The sequence below is a fragment of the Petaurus breviceps genome, unplaced genomic scaffold, assembly GCF_028583685.1.
Source record: "Petaurus breviceps papuanus isolate PSGF00001 unplaced genomic scaffold, PetGlider_PUasm1.0 171, whole genome shotgun sequence".
Lineage (NCBI taxonomy): Eukaryota > Metazoa > Chordata > Mammalia > Diprotodontia > Petauridae > Petaurus > Petaurus breviceps.
Genome location: NW_027185754.1, coordinates 26,832,571 through 26,845,598, shown reverse-complemented (window position 1 = coordinate 26,845,598; position 13,028 = coordinate 26,832,571). Strand labels below are relative to the sequence as shown.

At 38.0% G+C, this 13,028-nt stretch overlaps 1 non-coding gene across 1 annotated transcript; it reads right to left on the bottom strand.

The window, feature by feature from the left end:
* Positions 1-9,157: 9,157 nt before the first annotated feature.
* LOC138157323 (U6 spliceosomal RNA) lies at positions 9,158-9,259 on the bottom strand. The gene has a single exon (XR_011167361.1). It is a non-coding gene; the product is annotated as a U6 spliceosomal RNA (small nuclear RNA).
* Positions 9,260-13,028: the final 3,769 nt, after the last annotated feature.

Here is a 13,028-nt window from a genome sequence, read left to right as displayed (position 1 = left end):
CCCCAATTGCTCAGGAGAGGCCAGGTGGCTCAGCGAGTAAGAGCACCGACCCTAGTGTTGGGATGACCTGGGGAATCGAATCCGGGCTCAGATACTTAGCGCCACACCCAGAAATAACTGGCCATGTAACCTTGAGCAAGTTACTTAATCCCAATCGCTTAAAAAAAAAAAAGAATAGTGGGGGGCTCCAGGTGTAGGCTGTCGCAATGTGGTCAGATGCACTTGCTATGTCAATTGGTTTTACCTAACTGCTTTTCTTGGTTATAGGAGAGTGCTGGGGGAGGTGGGGAGAAGAGAGGCTCAAGCCTTACCTTGAGAAATGACTGTGATCTAGAAACAAAAAGCACCATAAAAACTGAACAAAAAAGAGAAAAAGACCATATCAGAGGAAGTCATAATGCTGTTGTCCTCTGTGCTGGTCAGACCACATCTTGAATATTATTTTCAGTTCTGGAAATCATATTTTAGAAAGGACACAGTCAAACTGAAATGTTTCTAAAGGAGGGAGACCAGAACAGTGAATAAAGTAATACATACCATAAGTATTCAACTGAGGATCAGAGAATCCTCATCATATACTATATATATATATATGCATATATATTGCCCAATTACATATAGAAGCAATTTTTAATATATTTTTTTAAATTTGAGTTCTAAATTCTCTACCTCTCTTCCTTCCCTCCTCACTGAGAAGTCAATCAATTTGATATAGGTTATACATGTTCAGTCATACAATACAGATTTTATTTTAGTCATGTTGTGAAACAAAACACAGACAAAAAAACAAACAAACAAGAAAAAGTATGTTTTGATCTACATTTAGATTCCATCAATTCTTTTTCTGGTGATGGATAACATTTTTCATTGTAAGTCCTTCAGAATTATCTTGGATCATTGTATTGCTAAGAATAGCTAAGTCATTCATAGTTAATCATCATACAGTATTGCTGTTGCTACATACAATGTTCTCATGGTTCTGCTTATTTCACTTTGCATCAGTTCATGTAAGTCCTTTCTGGTTTTTCTGAGAGCATCCTGCTTGTCTTTCTTATAACACAATCGTATCCCATCACAATCATATGCAACCACTTATTCGTCCATTCTCCAACTGATGGACATCCCCTCAGTTTCCAATTCTTTGACACCATTAAGAGCTATTATAAATAGTTTTGCACATATAGGTCCTTTTCCCTTTTGTTTTTTTTTATCTCTTTGGGATATAGACCTAATAGTAGTATTGCTTGGTCAAAGGGTATGCATGGTTGTATAGCCCTTTGGACATAGCTCCAAATTGTTCTACAGAACAGCTGAATTAGTTCACAACTCCAGCAACAGTGCATTAGTGTTTCAACTTTCCTACATCCCCTCCAACATTTGTCATTTTCCTTTTCTGTAATAGTAGACAATCTGATAGGTATGGGGTGGTAGCTCAGAGTTGTTTTAATTTGCATTTCTCTAATCAATAATGATTTAGAGCATTTTCCCATATAACTATAGATAGCTTTGATTACTTCATCTGAAAACTGATTATTCATGTCCTTTGACTATCAATTGAGGAATAGTTATTATTTCTATAAATTTGACTCAGTTCTCTATATATTTTAGTCTCTTTATCAGAGACTTGTAAATTTTTTCACAGTTATGATTACTTTGTGTTTCCCTTCATCCTATTCCCCTGCCCTTTCTCCCTACTCTCTTTCTCCTTTCACCTGTCCATTCTCAAAAGTGTTTCATTTGTGACTTTTACCTCCCCCAATCCACCCTCCCTTCTACTAGCCCTACCCCCACCCCTTCTCTTATCCCTCTCCCTTCTTACTTTTCTATAGAACAAGATAAATTTCTATACCCAACTAAGTATGTGTGTTATTCCCTCTTTGAGCCATTTCTGATAAGAGTAAGGTTCACATGCTTCCTCCTACCTCTCCAACCTTCTCCTCCACTATAAAAGCTACTTTGTGCCTCTTTTATGTCAGATATTTACCTCATTTTACCTCTTCCTTTCCATTTCTCCCAGTGCATTCTTCTTTCTCATTCCTTAATTTTATTTTGTTTAGATAATCATCCCATCATATTCAACTCACACCCATGCCCTCTGTCTATGTATACTCCTTCTAACTGCCCTGATAATAAGAAAATTTTTTGGAGTTACAAGTATAATTTTCTCATGTAAGAATGTAAAGAGTTTAACCTTATTGAATCCTGTATGATTTTTCTTTCCAGTTTACCTTTTTATGCTTCTCTCGAGTCTTTTATTTGAAAGTCAAAATTTCTATTTAGCCCTGGTCTTCTCATCAGAAATACTTGAAAGTCCTCTACTTCATTAAATGTCAATTTTTTCCCTCGAAGAATTATACTCAGTTTTTCTGAGTAGATGACCCTTGGTTATTATCCTTCCTCTTTTGCCTTCGACAATATAATTTTCCAAACCCTCTGAGCCTTTAATATAGAAACTGCTAAATCTTGTATTATCTTGACTATGGCTCCATGATATCTGGATTGTTTCTTTTTGATGGCTTGAAGTATTTTCTCCTTGACCTGGTAGTTCTGGAATTTGGCTACAATATTCCTGGGAGTTTTCATTTGGGGATTTCTTTCAGGAGATGATCAGTAGAATCTTTTAATTTCTATTTTACCCTCTGGTTCTAGAATAATATCATATGCTTCTATAAACATTGAAAAAAACATGTCTTTATCCTAAAGAATATATAACTTAGGGCAGATATCTTAAATATTTGACACACAGATGAAATATTATACTTATTTAACTTGACTGCAGAAAGCAGAAGTAGGAGGGAAGGGAAAGGGAAGAGAAGGGAGAGAAGGGAAGGGGAAGGAAAAGGAAGGGAAGAGAGAGGAGGGGAGGAATAAGAATTTATTAAATACCTACTATCTGCCACATATTGTGCTAAGTGCTTTACAAATATCTCATCTGATCCTCATAACAAACATGGGAGGCAGGTGCTATTATTATAACCTCCATTTTACAGTTGAAAAAAACTGAGGCAGACAAAGATTAAATAATTCACCCAGGATCACTCAACCAGTAAGTGTCTGAGGCTGGATTTGAATTCAAGTCATTCTGACATTAAGTCCAGTGCTCTATATGCTGTACCACCTAGTTAGTCGTGGGTCCATATTGTAGAGTCAGCCTTGGGCTTCCTAACAATTAGGGCTAACCCAAAGTAGAGTAGGCTGTCTCAGGAGTTGGAAAGTTTCCCTTCATTGCAGGCCTTCAGCTAAAGTCTCGATGACCATTTTCCTGGGATCACAGAGTCTCAATAAAAGAAATTAAAAGTTGGAAGAAATCTCAGTATTTCTCTAGCTCATTCAGTTCAGTTTTCTCAGGAATCAAAATCAAGCCCACTGAAGACTGTTATTTCCTGTTTTAAAGGATGAAATTTGTTTCCTTTCAGTCCTGTCCTGCTTTCCATGTTTTTTTAAATTGGTTCTTGTTTTTCTTTTCTTTTCTTTCCTTCTTATTTTAACACTTTTTTTGTTTTTACATGACCTTTATTTCTGAATATATCCCTCCCCTGCCTAGTCAGTCATCCTTTGTAACAAAGAAAGGATAAAAAAGTAGCTTAGCACAACTAATAACCATATTAACTATCTCACAGTATATTGAATATTCCACATTTTAACCAGCCCACCCCTAACTCTCAAAAAAAGGGGAAGGAGGCACATTTTCTCAACTCTTCTCTAAGGCCAAGCTTGATCACTGTTCATTTTCTTTTTGTTGTTCTTTCCATTTCCCTCATATTATCACTGTATCTTCATGATCTTTCAAATATCCCTGATGGTGACTCCACGGTTTTATTTGCTCCTTCTTTTAGCTCTTGGGGATGAAGGTCACTTGAATTCATCAAAGACAGCTAGGTGTTCTCATTATTTCCTTGTACTGGTCACCAATTTCCAATTAGTTATTTTTGTTCTGTCCTTTCTTGTCCCAAGTTCATCCTTTTTGGCAGGAAAAGCAGAAACAAAGTGCTGTTTTCTTTATTTTAAGAGCTGTTCTGCCTTCTCTATGTTTTTAGTTATCATTATCTCATCCACCCCAAATTGCTGTCCTGTCCCTTCTTTTAATCTTCTTTTTTCCATGATATAATTTTAAACACCCTTGCTGTTGTCCTTAAGGTTCCTTGCCACATTCAGTCCTTTCCAAGATTTAGCTCTCCTGATGTTATTCTTACAAAATAATGCATTCTTTTACGTTCACCTTCCCTTACTCTCCTTGATTTCTATGAGGGGTGGGGGAGGGATGAGGGAGGGGGAGAAGAAAAGGGGGAAGGAAGAAGAGGGGAAGAATATTTCCCACAGAAGATCTCAGCTTAGAACTCACAAGAGCTAGACTGATTCCTGGCTGTGTCCTGACTGCTAAAAGAGAGGAGACAGGGTTTTCTTGAATTCTTTGGCTCATTGCCTGGCCCCACCTCCATAGTTCTGGGGAAAATCTCTTAAACAAAGCTTAGGCATGACTCATGTCTAGAGTCTCCTATAAAAGGGATTAATGGGGTCCTTCTAGAAAAACTTCTCAATGTACAAAGTAAATATCAGGTATAAGACAGCTATTTATTCCCTTCACTACAAAAGATATTGTACACATTAAAACACAGAAGACTCAGAAGTTCATGAGCCCTAGTGAAATATTAGAGGCAGCTAGATGGTGTAATGGATAGAACACCAGACCTGTAGTCAGGAAACTTGAGTTCAAATCTGGCCTCAGACATTTATCAGCTGCGTGATTCAGGGCCTCAGTTACTCTTCTGGAAAATAAGCTGGAAAACTAGTGTCTTTACCAATAAAATCCCAAATAGGGTCACAAAAGTCAGATACAACTGGACAACAACAGCAACAGCAGTGGTGCAGTGGATAGACTGCTGGACCTGGAGTAAAAAAGATTTAGTTCAAATCTAACTTAAAAGCTGTGTGACTCGGGCAGGCCATTTAATCTCTGTTTGCCTCGGTTTCCTCATCTGTAAAATGGGGATGATAATAGCACCTACTTCATAGAGTTGTTGTGAGAGTCAAATAAGAAAATAATTGTAAAGCACCTGGCACATAGTAAGTGCTATGTAATTATTACTACCTGTGTGACTTTGGGCAGGTCCCTAACCTCTTTAAGCCTCTGTTTCCCCACCCTACCCCAAAGCACAGCAGGGGACAGGCCTTTCCTGGCACAGAAGGTCAATTCAAGAACTAAAATTGTATAGAGATGAGAAAAACAAGGAAAACATCAATAATACAAAAAAAAATGTATATGACCTCTAATGTGCCTTCTGGCTCTAACTGTGAACTTTTGATTCTAGTCTTTTCCCTCTCTGGTGTGTCCTCCTCATAAGCACCAAAATATTCTTCCTACAGTACTGGTCTGGGGCAGCTAGGTGGTGCAGTGGATAGAGAACCAGCTCTGGAGTCAGGAGGACCTGAGTTCAAATGCAGCTTCAGACATTTAACTACCTCTGTGACCCTGGGCAAGTCACTTAACTTTGCCTCCATAGAAATAAAAAAGTACTGATCTGGTTATGTCACTTCCCTGCTTAGTAAGCTCCAAGAACTCTCTGTTGCATGTAGGATAAAATACAAACTGCTTGCCCTATAATCTAAAGTCTTTCCCAATCTAACTCTTTCCAGATTTATTTACTCCCTGTCAGGCACTCTGTGTTCCAACACACCTACTTGGTCTTCCCTGAACTTGGCATTCCATCTTCTACCTCCATTTCTCTGAACAGGCTGTTCTTCACATCTGGAATACACTCCCTTCTCAGCCCCACCTCTTAGAATCTTTGGTTTCCTTCAAGGCTCAGCTGCCCAGATGTGAAGCCTTTCCTGATCTCTTTCCCTCCTTAAGTTATCTTACTTATCTGTTTACATGTTATTTCTTCCTGTATAATGCAAATTCCTTGAAGACTAATTCCATTTTTGTCTTTATATATCCAGCACCTAGCACAGGATATTACATATAGTAGGTGCTTAATATATGTTTATTTAATTGAATTAGATTGAGTCTCATTTGTATTCCTAATTTTGGCTCTCTGAAATAAGCAATTTGCAATTATATATAATCACAAGTAAGCCAAGGGAACTACCAAAAAAGAAGACAAATGATCTGTCAAGTAAGTACGAAGGATTTTTCAATGGCCTGCAGAGAACATATTATGCTTACACTTTGGCCAGTACAAAATTCTGGCAGAACACCTACCTGTGAATAAAGTGCAAGATAATCTCTATTCTGGATGAGAATATGAAAGATCTGGAGGAATGCTCTCCTACTCTCCAGGTTACCAGATTAAAAAGAAAAGTTCCTTTAAAGAATGGAAGAAGAGCTTGAAGGGATAAAGAGAAGAAAAATCATGTAAAAATTAGGGGATTCCTCACTTATAGTAGAAGAGTGAAAGGTAGAAAAATGTGATACCCAGAAAGGAGGGAAGAACCATTGAATGTTGGGTGGTATGTAAGAGGTATGAGGCTTTTCTTATAGAGTAGAGGAGCTAGACCAACTCTGGAGGAAGCAATTTCTTATGTTCTCAGGAATGATAGTGTGGTTCCATAGCACCATTAGTGGTTTGTTGGTTCCCTGCTGAGAGGTACCTAGGCAGCTACTTAATGATCTGAAAAAGCCCAGATATCTGCTTGTCTTCCTAGGGCATGTATTCAGTAGATGATGGAAAGCATCCTGAGAACTGTCAGATCTAATGGTTGTTACTTCTTAATTCTTGTGTTTCATGTTGGGGCAAATGACACCACCAAAAGGAACAAAGAAAGCATTGCTAAGGATCATAGGGTCCTGGGTGAAAACCAGAAGACCTTGTGTTAACGGGTAGCATTTTTATCACTGCTGCCAAACAAGAGGATGGGAAATCAAAAGAGAAATTGAAATTGGAGATATACACAGCTGGTTAAGAAGATGGTTTCTCTTAATAGGATTTATGTTACTGTACCATGATTTAAAATAAAGAAATTATGAGTTCTTGAGTTGATGGAGTAGGCAAGGGATGAAGTACATCTAAAAAGGGCATATTTGCCCTGCAAAAAAAGCATATATTTGCCCAGTAAAAATATATTTGCTTAGGGTCTTATGAGTCTAATCAAGAGGTCACTAAATACGAAAGGGAGAGGAAAGGAGAAAATTGACCACAAGTCAGGTACCACAGAGAGCAGTAGACATAGGAAGATGTCATATAGGGAAAAGAACAGCAGAAAAGAGGCACAACAATTCATGGGAGACAATATCCAAGAAACGAGTCAGAAGTAAAATCCAATAGCACCCCTCAGATGTCTATATACAAATGTACAAAATGTGAGTAATAAGATGATCTAAAAATTATAATGCAAAGCAGAAAATTTGCCCTTGTAAACATCATTGAGATTTTGTAGGATGGGACCAATGACTGGAACTTTTCTCTGAGACTTATTAAAAATGCACAGGACAGAAGAAAGATTGGGATAGAATAGCACTGAATAGATATTGAATTTAAAAACATGTCTACTTTTTGATATCACCTTCATTTCCAAATATATTCCCTCTCCCTTTCCCAGAGAGGCATTTTGGAACAAAAAATAAAAAAAGAAAGCCAGAGGCTTTCCAGACAAGACTGCTGTCTGAATGGGGGCAGTTCTACTTCTCACACATTACTCCATCAAAAACTCTGAATTTGTTCCAGACCAAGTAATAGTCAAGAAATCCAATGAGAAACTAAGGCGACTTTTTCTCCACCAGAACTGCACAAAGGCCAACCAGAAGCCCATGGGCAATAGGAAAGGGGACCACCAGCAAAGCCAACTCTAACTAGTATAGGCAAACAAGTCAGCAGCTTCCCAGGGTGACTAGCAATAGGTCTGAGACATGGGCAATATGTGTAAGGATCTGTGTATAGAGGTAGCAAGAGTGGAGAGCTCCTCTAAGAAAGGCTTAGTGTGTTTGGAAAGTCCCAAGGTGGAAATCTTGAAAGCACAGGGAATAAAAGCATTCAGTGTAGCATGGAAATGCTCAGAAAAGGACAGCTCATGTACACTCAGAGGCTCCAAGTTTCCTGTTACCCTGAACATCAAAGATTCCAGGGGGCTAACCCTAAGAAGTGTTGGTTAGCACAGAAACCCAGGTGATCTAGGTGAGACTAAGTGAGATTCACTACCGTACCCCAAAACACAGCAGGGGCCAGAGTCTGATGCTGGCACAAAGGGTCAATTCAAGAACTAAAGTTGCAGAGATGAATAAAACAAAGAAGACATCAACCAATAAGAAGATTACTGATATAGCGATTTCCCCCTAAAGAAGGAGAGAATAACTTCATAATAACTGCAAAGAGAGACTCAAAGGATTATCCACAAAGATTACCTTCCTAGAAGAAATGAAGAAAAAGATAAAGAATGAAAAGCTCTGGAGGAAAGAATTGGAAGGAGAATAAATAGATTAGAAGGGAAAATGATAATCTTTACCTCAGTAATAGATTCCTTGAAAATTAGAATAAATTAGAATAAACCAAACAGAAAGCAATGACTGACACAAGCAAGAAATATTATAATAAAAATTCAGATTTCAAAAGTAGAAGAAATAAAGGTATCAAAAGCATATGGCCCAAAAAAAGAGATCAAGGAAAAAGAATTCAAGAATGAAAATTATGAATTAAAAAACAAACAAGCCTACACACTGTATTTCAAGAAATCAGAACTCAAAATATTCCAGATCAATTAGAACCAGAGAGCAGAGTAAAAATTAAAAAAATATATCAATCAGTTCTGGGAAGAAATGTTAAAAAGTCCCAGAAATATCATAGTTAAAAACTAGAGCTTCCACATCAAAGAAAGAAAAGATCCTGTAAGCACCCAGAAAGCAGCTGTTCAAGTTCCAAGGAACCAGAGTTCAAGATCACAAAAGCCTTAGAAGCTACTATTATAAACCAGATATCTTGGAATTTTGCTGTAGTTGTTGAGTTGTTTTCAGTGTGTCCAGCCCTTTGTGACCCCATGTGGGATTTTCTTAGTAAAAATACAGGAGTAGTATCCTACTACAGCTCATTTTGCAGATGAGGAAACTGAAGCAGACTTGCCCAGAGTCACACTTCTAGTAAATGTCTGAGTCCACATTTGAACTCTTGAAGATGAGTCTACCTGACTCCAGACCCTGAATTCTATTCACTGTGCCACCTAGCTGCCAAAAAATATGGAACACCATGAATTTGTATGTCATTCTTGCACAGGGACCATGCTAAACTCTGTACCTTTCCAATTTTAGTATATGGGCTGCTGAAATGAACACTGTCTTGGAATAAAATATTCCCAAAGGCAAAAGATATAGGCTTACAACCAAAAATAAAATGTTGCAAAGCTGTGTATAATCCTATGGAGGAAAAATGAACTTTTATTGGAAGTTTTCAATCTTTTCTGATGAAAAGATAAGCACTGAGTAAGAAATTTGAAATACAAACACAAGAGTCAAGAGAAATGTAGAAAGATAAATTTATTTGAGCAATTAAAAGGGACTGTATGATGATATAGTGCTAACATTCTAATAAGGGGAGATAAATATTCCTTCAGAGTCGTAATATTTTCAAAGGGTATTGAGAGAGTTAAATTGAAAGGAAAAAAAGAGGACCTGAGGGGTGTATTGGTTTTGTTCTGACAGTCTGAATCAAGGAAAGAGAAGTGGGGGCAAAAGGAGGAAAACACTAACATAGAAAGGAGGAAGTAGGTGGAACTTGAAATTTCACATAATTGTGGTAGGTAAGAAAAGCGCCCAGAGATGGAGGAAAGGGTGGAGAGAACAGGCATTAGAATAACCCTGCTCTTATCTGAAATGGACAAAAGAAGATTGAACACACACAGTTTGATGTAGAAATACATCAAACTCAAAAGATAAACAAGTGGGGATTGGGAGGTGGGGGGGTAAGAATGAGAATAATAATAATAAAGAGGGTCTAAACAAAACAAATTTATTGATCCTGAAAGAGAGGGAAGGGGGAGGTTAGAAGGAAAGTAAAGAACAGAGATGTTTTAGATTGCCTCAGATCACTAACAAATTGTGATATATCAATGTAATGGAATATTATTTCACTGAAAGAAATGATGAAAGACTTTTTTTTCAGAGAATTCTGTCTATTAGGAACTGATGCAGAGTAAAGTGAGCAGAGACAGAATAGTTTATACAATGACAACAACGTTGAAGGGAAAAACAATTGTGAAAGATTTAAGAACTCTGAACAAAGTGACAGTCAACTATGTCTCCAGAGGACCTAAAATAGAGTATGTTACCCATCTCCTGAGAGAGGGGTGATGGATACAAGGTTCAGAAAAAGACATACATTTTTAAACTTGGCCACTGTGTTGATCCATCTTGCTTGACTATAGTCATATGGTTTTTGTTATCATTGTTGTTTTTCCTTCTGTTTGTTGTTGTTCTCACTGTTGTTTTTAATTGGGGGATTGTGTAGGGAGAAAAAGAAGGAGTTGGCAATAGCAATAGAAAAAAAGCCATTTTTTTTAAACAAACAGAAAAGAACAGAAGAAAGTTCAAAAAGAAGCACAGAAAAGCAGGACAGTTTTGAAAGTAAAGTGGAACTTATCATATACCTTTTTTCCCCCTTAAAGCAAGCATTGTGAATTAGAAATTCTTGATTTCACATACAATCCTTTTTGTGTTTTTCTATGTGGATATGCCCTATTTTTTGCGTGTGTTTAGACTCAGAATTTTAAAAAGCCTGTTTCATTTTAAAGTGAGTAAAAATTCAGTTCTGCAAGATCAATACATCAGCTGAGCTTGACAGCATACGCAGTGTGGTTCATTCACAAAGACAGGAGGGAGGCGCTTTTTCTACTCTGTTCTTCAAAGTCAAACTTGATTGTTACAATTATAGAACATTTCATTTTGGTGTTCCATTCTTGTAGTCTTTATGTGTATTGTTTTCCTAGTTACTCTTGCTTATAGGTCCTTCCACGCCTCCCTATAGACTTTACATTCCTTGTTTCATACAATTGTTACAGTAATATTCCCAACATTACATTCATGTGCCACACCTTGTTTAGTCATTTCCCAAGTGATGACTATATACTTTCTTTCCATTTTTCTTGACTAGACTGCCTATTAAGTATATATTTTAAGGCTGGGTATGTTGATGCTGTCCATAATCCTGGCTGTGAGGAGAAACTGAGGTCGGTGGATCACCCGAGCTCAGGAGTTCTGAGTTTTAGGAAAGTTAAAGTCAATGAGGTTACTGAACAAAGTTTGGCCCCAATATGGTGAGCACCCTAAAGTGTGGGGCCACCAGGCAGCCTAATGAAGAGTGACCAGCTCAGTCTGGAAATGGAGCAAGTCAAACTTCTGTGCTAAACAGCACTGAGACCGGAGCTGTGAGAGGCCACTGGGTGAGGTTGGGAGACTCAGACTTAAATCTCAAAAAAAAAAAAAATCCAAAACCCCAAATAGGAAATTTTCTCATGCAAGGAAGTCCATGAATCTGAACAGAGAAATATAGTGGAGAATATTTGGATGGAGATCTAGAAGCAGAAGCAATATTGTTGTGAGAATATACTACAGAAAACCTGGACAGAAGGAGGAATTAGATGAGAAGCTTGGGAAATAGATTACCGAAAAAAGAAATCTGGCATGGAAACATGTTATTGTAATGATGGGAGACTTCAACTCTCTGGACATCTGCTGGAGCTCTGTCTCTGCCAAAAGCAGAGAAATTGACAAATTTTTAACTTGACTTAATGTTAGTTTCATCCTTCAAAAGGTAACAAAAGGAAGTGCATTCTGGACCTGACTCTGACCCAACAAGAAGGAACTATTTACTAAAGTAGAAATGACAGGACATTTGGGGGCAACTGACAACTCCATTCTAGAGTTCATGACAGAGATGGAGGTAAATGCTGGACTCAGTCTGAAAATGTACCCTAAATTTGGGGAGAGCAGATTTTGAATGATTAGGAGAAAGGATAGTGAGGATCCAATGAACACTTTGAAAGGAAAGTCAGACCACAAGAAATGGCAAATTCTTATGAGTATGAGACACAAGAAAAAATTATTCCAATGAGAAGGGGGCTGCCTAAAGAGACCGATGTAGCTGTACAAGGAACTCATTAATAAAGTTTAAAAAATGTGTGTGTGTGTGTGTGTGTGTGTGTGTGTAATGGGGTGTTTGGAAGATAACCAGATCACCTAACATGGAGGCATCCAGAGGAGCCACTGGAATATGCCTAGACTGACTATCATGGAGACATTTTTTACCCTTTGCTGCTTTGGTTAGCTGCAAAGCCAAAAAGGCTACATCTTTAAAATCAGCAGTACTAAAACAGTCAAGCTGTTTCTGGTCAAGCTCTTTTCAGAGTGGCGTCTTACCTGTTGTGTCTAGTTCATAGTTTGCTCATAGTGTGGGCACCATGAACTGAACCAGTGAGAAGACAGGACTTTCTTCCCTTGCTCCCTCTTTTAGTCCAGGTCTAAGAAATGGGCTAGGATGCTAGCTTTGTTCAGTTTTGTTTGTCCTTTTCAATTTAAGGTTCAAATGGTAATCCCCACTGGAGCTGGGAATTTGAGTCATGGAAGATTAAAGGGGAGGAAGCCCTTGAGAAGGGGGAGTAAAAATATGGTAGAGAAGATGTCAAGATGCTCATGTCAAGTAGTCCCTGGTTTCCTAGTGGATGTCTAGATGGAATAGAACCCATGATATAGTGGGATTGTTGAGTTATTACTCATTAACCAAGTTAGTTTAGCTTTAGAGATAGTGTCAAGTGGATTCACTCTTCAAAGGTGGGGGGGGTGAGGTATTGATCTCAGGAGGTCCAGGTCAAGAGGGTAGTTGTTCTTGTTAGGAAGACATGGACCAGTGATTGGGCAGATAGAATGAGGCTTGTTATGGATAGGCCTTTATTGCTTGACAGATGAAAAGAAGACAAGAGAAAAGAGGAACCATGGGACATGATCAATATATTCAAGAATTTGAAGGACTCTCAATGGAGAAGAGGGACTACACTTTTCCCCTTGGCTCCAGGTGAAAAAACAAACAAACAAACTAGGAAGAAAGATGGGG